Here is a 22,431-nt window from a genome sequence, read left to right as displayed (position 1 = left end):
TCAATATCTCCTCCACAGTCGCCATGTTTGTTTTTGAGTTTGTTGTTGTCAAACTTTTGATTCTGGGCTGCCCCCTGGTGGATATATTGGTTAACATCCATGCCAACGTAAAGGATGCATGGAAGTATGTGGGCAGTGACGGTAACATCGTTTGAAACGGACGTATACATTTTTGTACGTAAAGGGAGCATAAATGGGCCTTTACTCAAACACAAGACCAACATGTAAAACTGCCACCACCTATATGATGAAGTGTGAAGCTTCTAACATCCTGACAGGAAGGAACGGTTGAAAAAGATGAGAAGGAAGAAGAAGGATCAGACTAGTGATGGAGATGGGGCTACAGGATTGTAATGCCAGTCTTACTGCCAACATACAGCCAGAGTACCCAAGCATAAAACAAATCATTCACCTAAAGTTCACAGAAGGAGGCAGTATGTTGTATAGAAACCATAGAGGAAGCCACTGCACCATCCAGTCAGTCATTTAATAAACCCTACAGGCTGCCACAGCGACGGGCAGACAGTCATATGGCGAGTATAGGGCTGCTGTGATATTATTATTGCGTGCGTGTCCCTGAGGGCTGAGATCTGATGGATGTCAGTGGTGTAGGTAATAAATTGCGGAGGTCAATCCACTCTGGTGAAGAGGTCCACTCTCGGGTAAGGCCACCTGATAGACAATATAGGCTTCAAATATTCCCCTCAGTGCACATTTCCATTCATTCCCCGGGCCTCCGTTTATCAGACTCGGGATCATTAAGTTGTTCTCTCAAGAGAGCTCTGGTCCAAGGCAGCGTGAGGGGATCACAGTGAGAACTCATTTGAGGGGCGATTTACAGCAAAGGCCAAGGTAAGAGTGTGTTTTCTCCAGGCGAGTGGAGAGTCTCCAGAGAGGGGGGTGGCGGTGGTGGTGGTGGTGGTGGGGGGGACTGGGAAAGGTGAGACAGTGGACTCATCGCCAGCTCTAAAACCCATTAGACATCCACACAAACGCATGAGGGCACATGCACACGACAGGTGGCAGGGTGCAGGCGGGGTGTGGGTGAGGTGAGTTGGGCAGATCACAGCAGCAGGTAGTATGACTAATAACAGCAGAATTCAGTGAGGCACACCAGGCAATCACAACCATTTCTCACCTCACTTCCCTCCGTCTTTCACTTCCTGTTGCTCCGCCTTTATTCCTCCCTCTGTCATTCACTCCTTTCCCTATTTATTTCCCTCTCTGGATGGCTCCATTTTAAACACATGCCTCAAATAGAGCCTTTTTCTTCTCACCTTACTTTTTATGTCACTTAATTTTTCTTTCTTTTGCCCAGAAGGACGCAGGCTTTCCGTAATGGCTGCTGTGGCACTTTGCTGCTTTATGACGTGAAAAAGTTGCTTAAAGCACACACTCCTTACAGATCGCTCCATGCTGAAGAGAACAGTCTTTCCATGCCTGCTCTGCCTACTTACATTCGTAGCGTCACATGGGAAAATATGGGAAGGAAAGACAAATGAAGCTCACTTTAGAAGTATCTCTTTTACAGTACAGCTGCTATTACCAGCTGCCTCGTAAGACTGAAGCAATGTGAGGCTGCACAGCGCCGAAATAAGCATGTGTGCCATTGAAATCACACACACGCCAAATATGGAAGTCCACTCATCCACATCATATTATCAACTTCAAAATAAGCCCCCGCCAAATATTTCTGTCAGCTGCAGGCATGGCTATTATGGATGTGTGTGATTGAAACCATCAAATCAGTTCACAGTCATTTAATCTTGCAGCTCTTAGATCTTGCCTATCCCATTAATCCAGCTTTATGTGCACAAGCACGCACGCACACACACACACACACACACACACAGTGAGCATGGCCCCATGGTTGAATGGGTGGTCCTTTAACACCCTCATTCCCAAAATTACTTATCATCCTCATCAGCCCTCAGACTGCTATAGATAGAGAGGAGTCGTTATCTGAAAGCATATCCAGCTAATTGAAGGCTGCCTATCTTAATGCTCAGATATAAAATGTAGGGGAAGTGTGTGTGCACACATGTGTGTGTGTGTAAGTGTGAAGGAGATGCGACGGAGAGCAAAAAAGAGGGCGAGACAGGTCATGGCCTAAGGGTAAGGGGGGCATTAAAAGCACTTTTATAATGAAAAAAATAATTTACCCTTCAGTTGAATGTCCCCTTCATCATTTGACTCCCTCTCGCTCTCTTCCTATATGTGTGTGTGTGTGTGTGTGTGTGTGTCAGAGTGTGCGACTCCAGCAGCCCAGTCGAGTGTGTCAGTCTAGTGGATGCTCAGTGGAACTCGATCAAGGAGCACAAATGACCTGAGAGCAGGTGATTGAATCCTCCATTCGTCCTTAAAGAAGACCCCTGACTGAGAGACTGACCACACACACGCGCACACACACACACACACACATACATATGGACACAGAAGACTGCTGGGTCTTTAAATCTGCTGAATGCACTTTCAATCCATTTTCATTGGTAATGCCTATCTGCTAGATTTGGCATTAACCGAGTCCAGTGCCTGGTTTGTATGCTAAAGATATTTAAGGCAACACTGTTCATGTTGACACTAAATAATATATTGACCATACAACTAATCCCACTAAGAATGAACACCAAATTCTGCAGTTTCACACAAATTACAGCCACATTTGGCTCACTGAGTCGAACTCACCAAATCCACTTCATATAAATTAACAACCAATAACCACATCATCGCAATCTGCAGCCACATGATGCTATCGTTAAATAAGTAAATATAGAAAAATGCGCTAAATTGGCTGCAGCCCCTCTGTCTGCAGTCACACTCTATAGCCCCTTTTACACTGCCAGAGTTTCGGCAAATGTTGGGCCATTTTGCTGGCAAGCTGCAAGCGTTTAGACACACAGAGCCGGATTGGCGAGTTGATCCGAGGTGCCCAATTTTCCGCCTCGTATGGTAGTCATATTGGCAGAACCTTTCTGGTTTAAAAAGAACGAGGAGACAAGGAATTGCGCGCCCTCCTTGTCCTCGCAAACGAAGAGGCCATTAACCGTCAGATGACGGGGACGGTGAAGAACGGGCCGACTTATGAGAGAATCACCGAAGGACTGACCAGCCGCGGCTTCCCTCCCACGTCACTGTTTACGTCACACGCTGAGCTACACGTTTTGTTACTTGCTCACGCCCCCCATTGCCCCGAAAAAGGCGCATTCTGTATAAACAAAAGTAGGTAGGTGGCATTTTGCTGCACTCCCTGATTTTGTTTTTATACTGCCAATGCTGAAAGAAGACTGATTGGGCTTTTCTGCAAATTTGCACAATTCCGATTTAAAAAGGGCTGAAGTTTGGCCCACAGTTTGGTTACACATCACAAATAAGAGACTGGAGCTGCTCCAGTGAGTAGCAGACCAGAACTGCGTGTTGAATTAAGACAGCAGATATTACTGAAGTTGTAATAAACATTTGAATCTCTAATACTGAAGTTGCAAAAACAGACCAGTATTAGTCATTACTCAATGTAACTTCAGTTGTATGAGTAGACGAACAGCAAGGAGAGGAAAAGGTAGTGATGTGACCAGATTGTCAAAGTTTATAAAAATGCAGCCCAGTGACCATACAGACATTTCAAACGCCAGACTGCCAAACCTCATGATACGTTGTCTTTTCACTGTCTAGATCAGTGTGAACTGGTGGCGAGCCGAAGGAACAAAGCAGCAAGAGAGACACCCACTTAATCTCAGCATGTAGTGGGTCACACCAGGAACAAAATACCAGTAAATATTAGACTTGCACTGAACAGGTAGAGAGAATGTGGATTCTAATGGGATATTCATGTTGCGCTGGTTCTGCTGGATTAAGTGGGCAATTGTTTGCTAACAGCTACGGGCTTAGCCGTAAGAACTTGATAAGCTGATACATTATCCAAGCTCCTTACTGTTACGTTTGTTTTGGGGTCTTTTACCCACCGCAAGTTGAAAATTGCTTAATGCAGCTTTAAGCTACTTTAGGCTTTCATAAAATAAATGGTACAGCTGTATTTTATGTTCTCTAAATGCTTGTCTAATAAGTACATCCTTACTAGTGCTAAAGCTCCACTTTTACAGCTCACTCTGAAGCACAAAGCCATGCTAACTAGCTCTGGGCTGATGCAAGCTGAAAATTCCCAGCAGTTAAGTGAGGACCGATTCATTTTATCTTTATTCCTAATGTGTATTTATGCGTCTGCGGGTCAAATCCTCTTACACAACTGCCAGTAAACAACATTTAGATGTGGAAAAAATGAAAATACTGCCACTGGAGGGATATATGTTGGGTCATTAGGAGGGCGTTGATTGTGTGTGTGAGAAGCATTAACAACATTACATATAAATGTATTAGTAAAACTGTGTGTACCTGGTTGTTCCATGGATGAACACAAAATATATAAAGAAAAATTCCACTAAAGCTGCAGCAGTGAGTCATCAACTCAGCCATTCCTGAACCGATTAAGAACATACTGCAACAGCTGGCCAAAGTACTAAATGTAAAAGTGACTATTCTTAAAAATTAAACAAAAGATGTGCTCCAAATGAAAAATGTTTCCTGTGGTAGTGATTATATAAGTGGATTATTGCTTATGGATCTTACTGGATATACTCTCATCTATGGAGATCTGTTTATTTATTCATGTGTGTCATTCTGTCTATTTGAAGTCTCATGAAAACTGTAGATGTGTTGAAGCCTTTAAAACCATGGCAAGACAACACACTAAGATGATATCTTGTCTCATGACACAATATTGATATAATATTGACTCACTGCAAAACCCAACTTTCAAATATCTTGGTGGAATCTTTGCACACTGAACTGCCAACTCCATCAAATACACTGCACTCAACTTCACCTCACCAGCATGGGTCGTAGCTGCGGCAGTGGGCCAATCACATGTTGCATTAAGTCAAAGAATTCTTGTGGTCATTGGCAGCAAGCAAAAATATGGATGCACGATAATGGAGTTTTTGCCGATATCTGATATCCAATTTATGCGATATGTAACAACTCATTTGGCCGATAACAATATCAATATATCCACTTTTTCCCCACCTAATTTTAGTGATATCAAGTCTCTTCTGTCGTGGAATTAACATCATATTGTGCATGCATGCTCTAATTGTGATGGCCCACCAGCAGATGAGACATTTTCTGCACAGAAAAAGCATGCTGGCCGACTGTAGTTTTCATTTTAAAGCCGATATTGGCCAATATGGATGTATTATTTGCACGTTGGCTGATTACGATATTTCATTTAAAGCCAATATCAGCCAATACTAATGATGAGCCAATGTCATTGAGCATCCCTAAGCAAAACCACATGAATAGTCATTTTTTTCATGATCTAGGTAGAAAATGGATCAAATGCAGGAATTGTTTGACTGGAGAAGCTTTAGCACTACTTGGTACTGGGTTATTGATCAATACTTTAAAGGTATCAAGCACCCAGCCCAACTGAGGGGAAAGGAATTACGGGTCATTGATTAGCGGCACTTGCCTGTAGTGCTGTGACGGTTTGTGTGATCTCTCACAAAAGTCCTCAAAATTCTGGGGAAGTTCCCACAACATTAACAAACTTTGCTTTCCTTTGGCAATATGAGCACAACCAGCCTGATAACGGTCCAATTAAACCACAAGTTGGCACTGGAAAGCTCTTTTCCAGTTCAAACTGTGTATATCCTCTCTGCAGAGCTCCAAATCCTTGTGCATTGGTATGAAGGCAGCCTTTATGATGTGGCAAAAATCTAATAGCTTAAGTGTGTCAAAGTGGCCAGAATGTATGTCTTACGTGCCAGTTCACAATGTGACAATGTGTCTGTCTCAAGAGGTGAAATGCAATAGTTTGAAATGGGACACAGAGGAAATGAGTAACATTTGGTGAATATTTAAAAATCACTGTTGGTATAACATACTCTCTACTGAGTGCAAACTAGTTTAAAATGCATTAGGCTTGTCCATTCAGAACCTGGCCACTCTCTCTCAGTGGTGACTGTGGCAGTCAAGGCAACTGACCTCTGCACAGCAGGTCGAAAATGTGGCCTATAGACTGCATTCAATCTGCTTCCCTCACCTCTCCAAATGCATGGCACAGTGAGGAGGGCTGAAAGAGTGTGTGAGAGTGTGTTTGTGTGTGTGCAAGGTGCACAGTGGGAGGTAGTGTGATGGGCAAAGACAGTAGCAGTGTGTGTCCAAGTTTTTACATGCGCACAAGTGTGTGTTCTAGTGTGTGAGTGTTGACAACTCAGCGTGGAGGACAAATGGCCGAGGCCGAGCAGTGAAATGGCCAATCACAGCTCAGCAGCACCATTGACATTGAGGAGCTTCAGTTATTCCTCACCTCAGCCTTGACCTCCTCTGAGCTCCTTCTCTTTTACGCCTCAGTTCATTTTCCTCATAAATAAACATTTTGTCCGTGAGTTTGTCCATAAAAACTGTTTGCAGAGGTGTAAAGAAAAACAGCAGAATTTATCACTTTTGTTTTGGATTGGTATTTTTAATGCAGTTGCAAAATGTGCTCTACCTGCACAGTAAAAACTGAAGTATCAGAGTTTTTCAAATTTTGCTTTAATGCTGCATGAAAATAAAAAAAAAAAAAAAAACGAATCCCATTTTGATCATTTTTATGTTTCTACCGTAATTGAAACTTAACTTGGTTTATGGGTTGAGCAGATTTCATGACCCATGAAACCACATAAAACTCTATTCTGTGATCACAAAAGTGCCTGAGTGCGACACTGAAGTGCTGAGAGCCGTGAGCAGAAACACACAAGTTTGTAGCTGCGTGAAAATGCGTGCGGAGGTGTATGTATGTCATGCATGAGCGTATCTAAGTGTGACAGCGCACATCAGAGAGTGTGAGCTCAGCAGGCTGAATGCAGCAGCATCTGGGCGTCTACCCGCTCCTCTGAGCCCGGCGAGTGCTGTACGAGCCGGGCACCAGATGCTCCAGGGAGGCAGCTCGGGATGTGGTTCCGGCCCGGGGACTGCTCTTCTGTCCTGGATACATATGCCAGACTCACACCCCCTCCTCCTCCTCTGTTTCATCTGCTTTAACAGATGTCTGGCACACAAGGCAACCCTAACATCCCCTATGAAGAACTGAATTAGGTTACCAGCACCTTGTCTTTCAAAGCAAGATAGGGTCAGACAGACTATGTCACTCCCAGATGCAAAGCTCCTGTCACGCAGTAAGTTCCCATACCATGAAACCTAACTGTGAATTAGGTGCAATGAAGACAAGAGCTAATGATGGATATTGAATTGTGGCTAATCTTTACAAACAGAGAGAGTAAGGGAGAGACAAAGGGGAGAATCATGGGACGGTTAAAAATTTATTAGTGAGCAGCCACAGAAAAGCACAGATGGAGAGAAAGCAAGAGAGACAAAGAGAGAAAGAAAGAGGGGGAGAAATATAAAGAGGAAATCCTCTAAGGAAAACATCTTTCCATTCCCGTCTCTGTCTATTTCTTTCTCTAACTTTGTTGCAGTCTCACAGTGAGTGTGGAAATCAGTGGAGCCGTTCCACAGGGAAGTGTAGCTAACAAACCCCCCAGCAAACCTGAGAGCCCACTCCCTGTCTCCCTCCCGTGCTGTATGCATTCATTATCTATTGTATTCCTTGAATAAAGAATATGGTACAAAACCAGGCATCTCCGCTCCTTTGTACATGCTGGATGAAAGGCAGGGAACACAAATTAAAATGTAATTCATGATGCTTTGTTTGCCCGCATTCTCTCCAGCACCTAAAATGTCACAAGGAGCATGTAATACTGCTGGGGTCTGCTGAGGCACGACACTGGGCACCATACATCACTGCTATGTGTGTGTGTGTGTGTGTGTGTGTGTGTGTGAGAGAGAGAGAGAGAGAGGTTTGAAGGGAGGGGTGGTCAGGGATCTTGACTTCTGGGGAAATGAGTATGTAAAGCGTTCAATTAATTGAAGTGTTAATGTGCTGTGACTCCTCCAGTGTGGCACATGCCTCTGTATGTGTGTGTCTTTACCTCCCACTCTAAAGTGCTTTTGTTTGCTGTGAAAACTCATTAACAAAGTGAACACCTTTGCGATTTCACCCCAAAGTGGCGCTCACTGGAGAAAGAAATGAGCAGAGGACCAAACATGTACAGCAGTGCAGTGTGTAAGAGAAAATGGAAGAAAATGTGATAATGATGATGTGAAATACTAATGGTGGTGTGAATGTGAGCAGGAAAAAAGGACGAACTCAAGAGTCTCAGTTCCATAATCAACATCTCATCTGAAACAAGAGGATCCCCGAAGCTACACTACAGGCAGAGATGGAGGGAGAGAAAGAGAGAAAGACAGAGAGATGTAGAGAGAGAGAGAGAGAGAGAGAGAGAGAGAGAGAGAGAGCAGCGCTAAGAAAAACAGAGAGAGCAGGAACAGGCGAGAGATGGAGAACCAAAGACAGAGATTGAGAAAACACAGAAAGGACACTGCGGGGGTAAAGATGTGGAGGGGCGATTATGCTCAGAGAAGCAAAGGGCTAGAAAGAAGCTGGATGTGCATGAAAAAATAAAGCAGTTATCATGGTTGCTCATTTCCAGTCTTTCAGACAAGCAGAAACCTCAGAGGCTGAAAAATGAAGCCAACGAGGCAGTGCCAAAAACTGCAGTTCCTATAATGGCCACTTGAGGGTGGCGCCAGAAGCGAGTCAACCCTAGACCCTCATGTTAAAATGCCCAACTTTACAGCAGAAATTAACATGTTTACAGCCTGGTACAAAAACAGTTTTGGTCTCTGTAGCTAATATTAACATTCGTGACATCTGTACAGGTGAATTTTTATACAACTCACCCCTTCACATTTTATTAAGGCAAAAAGTTATCCATATTTAAGGGTGGAGCTGCTGTGTGTGACAGCAGTCACTGAGTCAGATCCACTCGTCCACAGCTTCAGCCTCTCCTCCAAATGTGGTCACTTCTGGCTCCAAAAAGATAGCGATGGCCAAAATGCCAAATTCGAGGCTCCAAAACAGAGGTCCACAAACCAAGGGGTGACGTTACAGTAGCTACTAGGGCTTTCAAAAAAAATTCGAAGTTCGAATTTTTTATAAGTTCGAACCTAAATTTGATAATTCGAATATCACTAATAATTAATACTATAAATAATGTTGTATATCATGGCGAATCCCATTTGGGTGGAGATGGCTCGCGCACAAGCCAGGCCAGAGAGGGACACAGCAACGGAGGGAGAGGCGCCGACGGAGGAGCCCGCTGCGCCAACACCACCCACTGCGCTGTCTGCGATGTGTGACCTGTTCAGGTTGCACCTGCTGCCTCCCTGCCTACCCTTTTTGAAGAAGAGATGAAACGTGACCAGAATGAGACACCACTACAAGCTGACCAGGATCCACTCTTGTGGTGGAAAACTACGCACTGAAGTATCCAAACATTGCTCAGATAGCGAGGCAGAAGTTGGTCATACCTGGCACTTCAGTGAGGTCAGAACAGGTGTTTTTATCTGAGCGTCACGTTCATATTGCGTCAGCAATAAGCATCTTATTTTTTGTGTTCTTTGTAAAAAAAAATAAAAATAATAATAATAAATTTGAATATCATTCAAACTCTACTAAATTAATTCGAAAATATTCTAACTCAATTTCATGGTGCTTTTGACAGCCCTAGTAGCTGCGTCCATTATTTTTGCAGTCTATAGTCTTGTAGCGAAAAACTTCAAGCAGCAGTCTATTATAGTCTATTGTAAATATAAAAATATATCCATGCAGTTTATGAAGATCACTGTAAAGTCTTTTGGACCATCTTGGACTTAAACCCAACCTGCCCACACACTTAGGGATGGCAATTGCCCTGTGAGGCAAATTGTGATTTGTGATATTGGGCTTTATAAATAAAACTGAATTGAAGTGAATTGAATTGAGAACCTGTTCCAGTAGAGAATCATATGCAGACAAATTTATCAATTCCTTTTTTAATGCCGTCATGTTTTTCTGACAGGTGTGCATTGCAAAACAGTGACATCAAACTAATGCATCTACTCTGCTAGAAACTTGCAACAAGGAGGAGTCATGCTGGAGATGAAGAACGGTCCAAAGCTTGGCTACATTTCAAGAAGATAGACGATCGGTAAAATGATCATTTTAAGTAAGGGCAGGAAGCGCAGCAATATGCCAAAACATCTTTCTACAATACCAGCTTATATTCCAGGAATTAAATGACACTCTAATATGAGGGCCTCTGCTTCCCAACTGAGCAGCACGTCCAAACCTAAATAAGGACGAATGCTGTACAAATATTCTTGCATTTCATCTACACTGTGTTCAGACTCTGAGAAAACAAAACAGTTTAAAATATAACTGTTGCATTGATGCTGAAACCTGTGTAGGCCTACTGTTTTTCCTCACAGTGAAAACTGATCAGGAATCAGTAAAGAACTGAACCGATAAGCAGAATCAATAATGGCACTGGTGTCAGTACAATTTTATCAATCCCCATTTAACCACTATCATCCAAGTCCTGCATAGTGTTGCACACACTTTACATAACCTAGACCTAATACTGTAGGTGAAGTGGTCTGCAAACGAGCAAACTGTGCAGCATTTCCTTCTGTTTATCTGCTAATTCTATTTCACAGTCACAGTGCCGTCTAAAGATGAGAAGTTGGCCTGCAAAAGCAGAGCACAGCAAACCCACGCAGCAGTCTTTTCGCGGTCAAATGTAAAGGCAGCAAAAAGTGTGTGTTTTTGTGTGTGCGCGCTGTTGTTGTGTCTGCAGATGCTAATCCCAGTGGTGTGGACAGATTGCGAGTGTTTTTAAGAAGATTACAGATTACAGACTGCAGAGGCAGATTAGCTGGCAGCTCGATCTGCACCTCTGGATGGACTGCTCTGCTCTCTCACAGCCCTTCTGTGGGGTTGTGTGTGTATATGTGTGTGTGCGTTTAGTGTGCCTGTTGGTATTCAATAAGTAATAGTGATTGGTGGTAATGATAGTTCTGTGCACACGTGATGTCTCAAGGTTTGTGTGTGTATGTCTGTGTGATGGATGCTGATTTGCATGGTATCACAAACGCAATTCCATTTGCCTTACAATGAATAAAGGCCAGGAAATAGGGTACATATATACACACATACTCCCAGCGGGCTGTAAAGATATTCCCGATGCCAATTATATCTGAGAGAATGTCACACACACGCACAGACACACAGGATGTGGATCAATGGGAAGGGCAGCCAGCCAAGAGTCAGTCAATTCTCCCTCCTGCTTTTCTCTGTAACAGTGGAACCCCCTACTTAAAAAATACCAATATTTAACATGTTTCAACCTGGTTAAAATGCCTCAGCTAAGAACGAATACATTTCACTGGAATTTCTTTTTTTCTGTTCTTTTATTGCATGAGAATTCTGCCTTTGACATACGTTTAAGTAAGATAGAGTTCTTTGCAGCATCTGTAGCTCATACCAAGGAGAATATAACCCTGGTCCTGAGTCAGAGATGTGCTGAGACGCCCCCCAGTGCACTGGACTTAACTTACAGAGGTAAGGGCAGGAAATGTAGCATACAAAAGGTCTGAGACGGGGGCTGGAGCCCACCCCAGCTGACATTGGCTGTAAGGCAACCCTAACCAAGCAGATGGTCGGCTGATAGTCAACATGGGACAGTCATTAAGCGTCCGTCACCCTAATTTTTGCAGCGTGTCCTGTACCTTTGCACTTGTCGGACACGTCAACCTTTTTTTGGCTGATTCAGCTTGTTGAAGAGCCCGTCTGTGAATGCATTCACTCTGACTGGCAGTTCAGTTCAGCACACAAGAAGAGAAACGGAAGTTAGAAAAGCAAAAAAAAAAAACGGCTAAAGTCAAGGGGTGTCCGAAAAACCTGTCATTTTGTCGCCTATTACGTAAAACTATTTTTCTTTACACATTGAGCTCTTTAGCAGAAAGGTTTCTTAATTGTGTTATTGTTCGCCAACACACAGTGAATATCGGTTGTTCAACCAACATCAGGTTGTGTCATTCATGTGCTAACTGGCTAACTAGCATCTTGAATCCTACATATCCGTCTTCCAGTGTCCCTTTTTGAATGATAAATACAGACTACTTCTGTCTGCTCACATGAAGGGTTATGTCCTCTCACGCAGGCACAGAATGTATGTGCTAGCTGGCAATTGCTGTAGTCTTTGCTGTGTTTTCATGAGCAACTTTTTGGCCAGGATACAGGCGACGTGAGGCAATGCAACAGTTGGCCTTTGATGCCACTGATTCTTTGATGTCTGTTTGGTGTGTCTGGGCCTTAAAAGTGCACAGTGCTGATCAGAAAGTCAAACATGAGTTGGATTTATCACCTCATGGGAGGTTTCACTGATACAAAAAATAATATAGCTGCCCTAAAAAGTACCGTTGACATCCACCTAATGCAACTGTCCATTTAAAGGCAAAGCTGTACAAAATGGACCCAAGAGCAACTGAACCATTGTCAGAAATGTTCCAAAGGAAAATTAATCTGAATGTGGAGTTGTGTTGCTGTTGTCAAGTTAGATAAAGTGAGAAAAAATGTACAGTCCAATCAACTTCAGAAGGGGAACTTGGTGAATGTTTATATTCATGCACAGGTTTTATTCCACTGCAGCTGCCTGTTCATTGTTTTCATCACTGTTGATAAAGCAGTGCCGCTGAGACACCGCCTGCGTGGAGTCGAGTAGGTAACTTGAATAGTCCGTCAGTTTATTGTGGCATTGAATTGTATCCATAGCAACAAGTGTCACTGAGGTGCCACAGCAAAGTAGGCAGCAATGTGAATAAGATTACAACACCACTCTATGGGGTAAACAGGTTATGGGAGGAATTCCACTAATACATGTTATTTCAACATTTTGGTTGTCACAGCGCTGCAAGGCAGTGATTTGTCAAATTCTTCCTCGTCTAATGAAGGAAGGCCGTCTTCACAGCACTGTGTCAGCACTACAGAAAGGTCTAGAGGCACCCATTATCATTCTGGTATGGGAGACAACACTACTCTGGGTGTATAGGGCGGCAGTAGCTCAGTCTATAGGGACCTGGATCGGGAGGTGGAGGGTCACAGGCTCAAGTCTCCATCAATGCCAATACCCAAAAAATATGTTGGTACCTATTTATTTTTTGGAACCGTAAGTTCCGGATACAACTTTACCCTCAGCGGGCCGTGTCGATTCCTGTCAGAACTGACGGGGGCAGTATACGCATATCAGTCTGTGCCAAGGATGAGCGCCAAAGAAGAACGCCTGTTCTCCATCGTCTTTACTAGAAACAATGGCTTCCGTAAGTGCTGCTGGAGCCACAACACTTCAACTTGTCGGAAAGTCAGGTAGTAGGAGTTGTGTGTGGATATTTTACATCTGAGGTGGTTGAAAGCGGAGTAATTATAAACTCGCAAAAACCGGTGTGCAAACGGTGCCTCCAAAGTTTCCAGACCAAAAGAGGAAACACTTCAAACCTGGCTAAACACTTAAAAAAGAAAAAATTAAACAGCTGTTCACTACTTATGTTGATGTGAAATGATTGCTATCATTGTTGTGAGGCATTGTTCAGTTTAAACCCTTAGTTTAAACATAAACTGATACATGAAGAGAATGAATGCCATCGAACTTTCTTTTATCCTGTGTAAAATATTGATGAAGTAACACCAGAAAAAAATTCTTCTTCACAGCTCTAAAACAGTAAATGCCAGTAGCGGTTGTGGTGTAGTTAGTGTAGTGTAGGTGTGGTTTTAGAGTAGCGAAGAACTTTTTTTTACACAAAAACTGCTGTTTTATTCAGGTGTGAAACTACTTCAAAGTTTATTAATAACAAATAAACCATGTGGTATCAGATTGTGTATGAACTTGCATACTTGTCAATACCCAATCCAGCATTTTAGGTAGTGTCGAAGGCATTTCCGATACAAGTATCGGTATCGGAACAACTCTCAGCGCTAAGCCTGGGATGCAGCAACAATGCCTTTGTGAAATGTTAGCACGTAGAAGTGGCAGGCCTATAACCACAGTTGACATCATGTTAGTCAGACTACATTCTCCCTGGCTGATAAAAACACACTGTGTTGTTTCTCAGTACTGGTGGGACCAATGAAAGTTCATTTCGACTTGGCTAGAAAGTTGGAACTGGACCCAGTTGGGCTCAGGTCAACTGGTTTTCAGTGGCTCTGGTATCCCAAAGGCAACTACACTTCAGTGTGCTCAATGACCACCCTTACTTTAAAGTACAGTAGTTCAAACTGTACAGAACACAGTTTAACATCTTAAGCTTGATGTAGTTCTTTGCAGATGGTGCTTTCTTTTACAGCTTTAAGCAGACATTAACATGGTGTCAGGTGAGTTTGTATGCTGCATAAAACTCTTGTTAATAAAAAGAAGGCTTTCAAGATATCAGAGGTACATCATGTCTCCCACTCAGAAACAAATTCACAGTTACAAGCTTCCTTCTGCAAAAGCTGTAAAAAGCTTTAGGAACCTGAACAGTAAGCTCCGGGTTCCAAACAGTTCCCCATGTCAAAACTACACAGCTTAAAGGAGATCTTTTCTGTTTAAGACTGAGCCCAACATCCATTCAGACTGCCTTGTCGACCATTATACACTGCACAGACACAAGTCCTACTATGCTGCATTGGCAAAATAAATTGCAAGAAGCAGGCTGGGTAGTGGAAAGTAACAGAGAATGGGTACGAAAAAAAAAGGGGGAGCCTGAGACTGTAGACGGAGCAGATGGAGATGAGAATTGAAAGAGGGAGAAAGAGAGCCTTCAACAGGGTTTTCTTTGAGCGTTTCCACACAATACTCTGTGGGTTACTATGACACCCTGGAGTCGCCTGCTGGGCCCATAGAGGCAGAAGTAAGAGGTCTGTTTGGCAGGAGTGGAAAAAGTATTCAAATCCTTAACCTTGGTTACAGCAGAGGGACTACAATGTACAATTAACAAAGTGAAAATAAAATGTCCTGCATTCAAATTTCTGCTTTCACAGCTAAAAGAAAACAAGTGACAGCTGTGAAATCCACTTACAAATACTCATTATGAACGGTGGTCTCCTGTTTGTACTGTACAAGAAGTATTTTAAAGACGAAGGTGGTCTAATGAGTACGTTTAGTATATAATTATCCAGTGGAGGTTTATCATATTTTATGATGTCAGTGTTTAATGTATAAAATCTAAATCTGATAGTAAACTGACAAGCTTATAAATGTTTTGCTTGACTCCTGTCCACCCTTTTGCACCCTGATGAAGACCTCAGGGTTGAAACCGGTCGTGTTTTAATGTAAGCAGCCATGTTTTTTGCATAAAGGCTTAACTTTATTCAAGTGCATGTGTCCCTGAAGTTCATTTTTTCTTCCCAAGAAACGCAGATGTAGTAGAGTAAGAACTGCATGTGTTATCTGACATGCAGGATAATTTAGCTATATATAGAGAGATCAAAATATAGTTTTCCTCTTCCTTGTATTTCTATTTATCACTCCAGATTGTTTTGTGAGCTGCTGAATGTTGAGGATACCGGTCATAGAGGTGTCTGTTCTTGAAAAAGTAAGCTTGTAACTCTGAGACACGGTGTACCTCTGATGTCTGGAAAGCCTCCTCTTTACTCAGAAAAGTTTTATGCTGAACCAAAAATTCACCTAACACTATGTAAATGTCTGCATAAAGTGGCAAGCTGTAAAGACTAAGGGACCACCTGCAAAGGATCACATGAAGCTCGTGGATCACAAATGGGAAACACTCAAGTGACAGGAGCTCAGAATAAAAGAGCGGTTGTTGTGTAAATGCACACACACATGCAGGTGGTTGGGTGCACCTGGCATGGTTGTGAGTGACACACTGATTTTAAACCTAATAAATCCCCACTGAGTAGAGATTTTATTGCAAATCCAGTCCCAATTCAGACATGCAGACAGGATACAACCTCTTCACACTTACACACCAGCCACATACACACCTGCTAGCCTACATATATAAAGCTGATGCAGGTTGTGTGCATGGAGGAGGGGAGGAAGAGAGGAGAGAGTGAGGGTCTGCAGAGCACACCAGCTTCATGATTAATGCGGCTTTTAGCTGCAGCGGAGCCCGGGCCCCCCCAAAGCAAACTGACCGGGTCGCCCATTCAGCTCCCCCCTTCCGCCTCTCTCCCTTCCTCCATCAACCCAAACCCAGTGACTGTGAACCGGCTATAACCTACACACCATTGACTACATTTCTGCACTAGCACTTCAACACCAGTGTAACCTAGGCGCTACACTTCATTTCACTTAACTCCCACTGCGAGTCAACCCTCCAAAGTGGACAAAACCCCACACATTGGGAACATTAATTTAACAACAGGAGGGGTTGAAAGCATCAGTCTATAAAAGAACATGGAATAAAGTGAGTAATATGTGATTATGCACTTGTAAAAATGAATAAAATCATAAGGATAAGTGCAAACAGGGTCATAAAACACACTGTACTGCAGAAGCATAATAAGGTTACTATAAAGTCACCATGGAGTGCCAAAGACAGGCTTCCCCAGTCCCTTGGATTTTTTTCACTGGGGGTATAAGAGCAGGAAAACGCGCACATAACAAGGGGACGCACATTGACGTGCACGTTAAACAGCAGATATTTCTAAGATGTGCAGGAATGAAAAACTTGCACCGCTTTTATCACTTTATAGAAAGCAATTACGCATCATCTGCTCCGAGAGAAGGGCGCACGGTAACAACTACACACGCTGGGGACACAGATGCCAAATGCAGCAAACCTCCCGCCTAACACCACTAACAAACACACACAGCCCCTGACCACTGTGTTTCTATGAGGGGGTCACTCCCCCCACACCCGCCCAACACACACACACACACACACACACACACTGAAATCCCGATGCACCAGCAGCAGCAGCAGCACTAGATAATTCATTGCAGTGATAAGAGCAGAGAAGCACACTGAATCCACAGGCTCCTCTCACATCCTAAAACACTAACTACCACACACCGATGTACAAGTACACACTTTGTGGCCCCCACCGCGCACGGGACCGGGACAAGCTGTGCCACTTGTGCTGCATCCGTTCAGCCTGTTTGCATTGGCGCACTTACCTTTGCACTACAGCGAAAATGAGCACAGTTAGTTCCCATTTTGTGAAAAGGCTTTAGAATCCATTCATTGCCGTGTATCTCCTCCTGGTTTATTCAGACATCCACAGTGTGTTTCAGCAGGGAGAGTAATCCAGTTTTCCATCCCGGGGAGAGCGCTTGCAAGCTTCGTTACATCTTTTTCCACAATCCCCACAAAACTATGTCAGGCTTCTTTCAGCGCGTTTTTTTTCTCCTCCTCGCTCCTCTGCCCCCTCTTCTTTCCTCTCCCTCTCTCTCCCTCTCTGAGGTTGCCTGGTTACCTCTTTCTGTAGGCTGGTTTAGACCGCCGGCCGGCAGCCAATCACAAGGCCGGGTTCAGCTTAACCCCTCCGCTGCTGAACTGTCCTGATTTCCAGCTTTCAAGGAGTGGGAGTGGAGGGGGGTGTGAGGAGAAGAAAAGCACTGGGTGATGGTGAAGGATTTAGAAAAACGTATATTAACAAATTTATAATGAGCGAGAAAAGATGAAAGGAGACAGGAAGGAGGAGGGGCTGCTGGGGGAATTTGGGATTTGAAATTAAAAGTTGCGGAGGAAACGTCAGACTTGTGCGTCACTGTTTGGCCAGGAAGTGTATTTTTTGTAGTTTAGAGGATGTGAAAGGATGACTGTATTGTGAAAAGTTCACTGCCACCATCACACACATAGTAATGCTGACAAAGAACACACTCATTGAGTCATGGATGCACGCAAGCAGTCATCGTGACGCAGCCTTCACCCAGTCATTCACCAGAGAGTATTGATTAGTTAACCACCCACATTCAACTCATGCAGTCTCAACTGTGTGTATGTGAGTCATGGACTTGGCAAACTCATCCCTCACCTTGAGAGCAGGGACACACACACACTCTGTAAGTTTGTGGAACTACGAAAAACGTGAGGTTAATTAGGCCTAAAGACAGAAAACACAGCGTCCTCACTGTTATTTTATTTATTGGAATAAGACTGACAAAAGAAAACTTGAGGATGATGCAGAGATGCTGACTTCACTGAACCACAGCGTTTTGCCATTTCATGTCGTTCTTCCATTCTTCCTTAAGACTTAACCTTGTGCAGCTTGCCCCCTCTAATCCACACCACCTGTCACCTCTCTGCCCCTGCACCACCTCTGCTCCCTTTCTTCTCCACTTCCTCGCCTCAGATCATCCTCCTCTCCAGATGTGGCGTGCTGCCGTCAGGGGTCGGGGAGCCCCAGTCTGGACACAATTCCTCTCATCTGTGCAAAGACTGGAGGACGCTCAGCAGTCTGCCAACTAAACCTTTTCTTCCACATTCAAGCGAGAGTGTAGGCTTGGTTTCAAAGTTGGTGGAGACACAGTTGTTGGTGGGGTGTGACGTGTACAGTAATAATATTAATTTTTCCAGTAATGAGCAGTTTAACTAATTACTAATACAATGTCAGTATTAATATTACAGTTACTCCAAAACCAAACAGCTCATTACAACATTGCTTTTGTTATCACATCACTACTGACATGAAATACAACATCACAACCAAGCATCACACTGCGCAGGCACGTCCAACCCGATCTCACTCCGAAATCATCGAAATCCGGCGCCTGGGCAGTGACTTGCGGCGTCAGAAACAAACGAAAAAAGTCCTTTAACATTGACATGATACACGGCGGGACAAGAACGAAAGTTGAGGTGGCGAAACTCCAAGTGGGGCGGGTGGGAAGGGTTTCACACAAGAGAGTGGTGCTCGCATCCCGTAAGAGTATAAAGCCAAACCCTGTCTTTTGTTTCCTAAATCCAACCATGTGTGTTTGTTGTCGAAGTAAAACAAACATCAATTTGCGGTGTTGTACTTACGTAGTGCTTTTATAATGAAAGAAACTTACGTAAATGTTACATTTCCTGTGAAAACAGAAGTGTATTTTGAAAACAGACAATGCATGTAACAGGCTGAACTTGACACGGTGTCCCAGAACGTCAACAACCAACACACCCAGGGTACCTAGCACATCGTATGTGGACGTGGAAAGTCCATGACCAAACATCAAGCCCCTACATTTGGGGGCTAAAAAGCTGTTGGAAAACAGTCTCAGGTCCCTAAAAAACACCCACGTTCGGTGCCTAAAAGCCACAGGCAACACACAGCAATGACTCACTAAAAAACAGCTACTTTTGTTTGTTGGTCTCGCGCAGTGATCTGCAGTTGGCAGGCGTCTCGCCAAGGTTTTCACCTTCCACTGTCCCCTCCGCTTCCTGATGACAAAGCCAGCTGACAATAGTTTTCTACATCACTTTAGAGAAACACTGATATTATTTGTCCAGGAAACACAGCAATGTCTCTGTAAAAAAAACAACCACTTTTCGTGGCACTATTTACAGTGGAAACACAGTGTAAAACATTCATTTGGGGCTAAAAAGAAGCTGGAAAAACAGGGATTGGTCCCTGAAAAAAAACACGTTTGATGCCTAAAAGCTGCTGGAAACACACAGCACTGACTCGCTAAAAAACTACCAGTTCTCATGTTTGTTGGTCTTGAACAGTGATGTGCAGCTTGGCAGGCGTCTCGCCCCTTCTCCCTGTGCTGTTACCTTGTTGTGGTGGAGAGGCTTGTGTGCTTCTAAGACCCTGAGAGCTATGCTGGGGGTGGTCTGTGGCCCCTGGAAGGTTCAACCTTACCAGTCTGATCTCAGGAGAGGAGCCAGACAAAAGTCAGCACACTGGCTCGTGGGCATGGTGCTAACAATAGCTCCTTTTACACTGCCAGATTTACTGTGAATGTTGGACCGTTTTGCCGGCAAGCTGCGAGCGTTTAGACACACAGAGTCGGATTGGCGAGTTGATCCGAGGTGCCCAATTTTCCGCCTCGTAGGGGTAAACGTATTGGTGGAACCTTTTCGGTTTAAAAAGACCGAGGCGGCCTTCCACCACGGGAGGGGCTGTTGATGACTTGTCGGAGGGGCTGTTGATGACGCCGCACGTGCAGGCATTAGCAGGAATTAGCGAGCAGCTAGTAGCAAGAGGGAAACACAAACCTGACAGACACTGTAAAGATGAGCAACTGGGGAGACAAGGAATTGCGCGCCCTCTTTGGCTCCGCAAACAAAGAGGCCATTAACCGTCAGATGATGGGGACGGTGAAGAACGGGCCAACTTATGAAAGAATCGCTGAAGGACTGACCAGCCACAGCTTTCCGTGGAGCAAGGTGCAAGTCATTAGTTATGTCACACGCTGAGCCACAAGTTTTGTTACTTGCTCACACCCCCATTTCCCCCGAAAAAGGCGCATTCTGTATAAACAAAAGTAGGCAGACGGCATTTTGCTGCACTCCCTGATTTTGTTTTTATACTGCCAATGCTGAAAAAAGACTGATTGGGCTTTCCTGCAAATTTGCACAATTCCGATTTAAAAAGGGCTAATGCCACCCCATAAAACACAGTGTTACAGAAACTACAATGAGCAAAACTGTTGACATAAGGTACTTAGTAGACCCCAGCCACCAAAACGTTGGCAGTGTGACCATTCCTGATGGAAGCCGAGAGGAAATCGCAAGTGCAAAAGACAGTCTACTAGGGCCAAAATCCAAGATCCGCCTTGGAACATTCCCAAACCACATACAAGACCATCGAGACAGCACAAATCCTCAGTAAGATGAAACGATACCACCTGGACATCCTGGGGATAAGTGAAAGTCACTGGACTGGCTCTGGACACCAAGGCGTCTCACCCAGCTATCACATCATCCACCATCCTCTCCACCTAGCGATGACAAAGTCTGCTCATATACTATGTCGATTTAGAGAAATGTTGATATGCCATGTATGAAATGTACAAATGTGACGTATCCAGGGTTTGCAGAAACATACAATGCCTACATTTTCTTCTGGAGACTGGGTTGACATACAATAGAATCTATAGGATACAGCCATGTATAAACAAAAGTAGGTAGGCGGCATTTCACTGCACTCCCTGATTTTGTTTTTATACTGCCAGTGCTGAATGAAGACTGATTGGGCTTTCCTGCAAATTTGCACAATTCCTATTTAAAAAGGGCTTAAGTTTACTTCTATGATCTGAAACCCGAGTTAAATCCTAATTTCTCCATCTCATCAACCTCACATCTCAATAAACTTCTCACCCCTCCTTTCTTTCTCAACCACCCCACCTCCCCAATACGCTGTCCTCCCATCATCTTTCCTTCCCTGCTGTTTTCCTACCTAAGTATAGCTGTAGTTTACCTTCTCTATCTGTGCAGAGCCCTCCTGTCTATCTCCCTCCCACACTTCAGTATCTCTGCCCTTTTTTGCCATATCTCCCTCCCTCAGTATCTGCCTCCCTCACTCACCGTCCTCCTTTCTTTCCCTCACAGTCTCTGTCTGTCTGTCTCAGCTTGGCTGAACAGATAACTCCTGGATGCTCATGTGGGCAAGCCAGCAGCTAGCTTTCTCTCTTTTCTCTCACTCCCATGTCACACACACACACACACACACACACACACACACACACACACACACACAGCAGTCACACAGAAATACACCTGAATAGATGTAATTGCATAAACACATGCACAGGGACACAGACTTCTTTATACACACACTCTCTTTAGGGTAATCCATGGGAATGTCCAGATGGATATGATACCCGGTGAGAACGTGAAGGTTGGCTCCATCTTACTGTTCACACTAAACGTTGTTTCACAGGATTAGGATCCCTCTAATACACACATATGCAGAGAAAGGGACAGAGAGAGGAAGTGAAAAAAGAGTGAGACCGACAGGGAGACAAGAGAGAGAAAAACAGAGAAAAGGCGAAAGAATGGAAATTTATGCGTATTATCAGCAAAACGGGTCAAACTCGTTAAAGGCAACAAAGGCAGCTCTCTAATTGCCTGAGCACAGCTCAACACTGCTCAGCTACAGTAGTGGCAGTACAGTACAGCCGGATGGTCTCTGACAGTCACTTCATCATTGGACAGTAAGCCTGATTAAAATCTTAAGCCATGTACCATGTAACACATGTTGACCAACAACGTTCATACATCAGATACATGGTAGAAAGTATTAAAACATGTTCATATGGATGAGGGAATCTCTGGATAGAAATGATGCCAATTCGGAGCTCAAACACATGGCTCACCAGAGAGGACAATGAGACGGGATTTGGGGGGGATGAGATCTGGAACACACACTCATCATTCAAACTTTAGGAAAGATGCAGCAACTAACAGCAGGTCTTCATCAGCTTCAGGAGATGCAGTGGAGGTGAAAAATTTCAAAATGCCTGCTCCGAGTGAAAAGAGGCATCTCATAAAACAGACAGGTTGTGGGCGATACGTCTAGCCAATACCATA

The 22,431-nt window shown here is 43.9% G+C and overlaps 1 protein-coding gene across 11 annotated transcripts in view; it reads right to left on the bottom strand.

Annotated features, from left to right (window-relative positions):
- dab1a (DAB adaptor protein 1a) overlaps positions 1-22,431 on the bottom strand; it is a 306,640-nt gene that overhangs the window by 105,495 nt on the left and 178,714 nt on the right. For 9 of the 11 annotated variants that reach the window (XM_033621346.2, XM_033621351.2, XM_033621355.2 and 6 more), the window contains exon 1: positions 17,091-17,370. The exons of the other annotated variants lie outside the window; for them this stretch is intronic. The gene's annotated coding sequence lies outside the window, so the exon portion shown is untranslated. Of the gene's footprint in view, positions 1-17,090; positions 17,371-22,431 lie in introns of those variants that run through there. 11 annotated transcript variants of the gene reach the window in all.

The sequence above is a fragment of the Epinephelus lanceolatus genome, chromosome 6 (assembly GCF_041903045.1).
Source record: "Epinephelus lanceolatus isolate andai-2023 chromosome 6, ASM4190304v1, whole genome shotgun sequence".
NCBI lineage: Eukaryota > Metazoa > Chordata > Actinopteri > Perciformes > Serranidae > Epinephelus > Epinephelus lanceolatus.
This window is presented reverse-complemented; position numbering and strand designations above follow the sequence as displayed.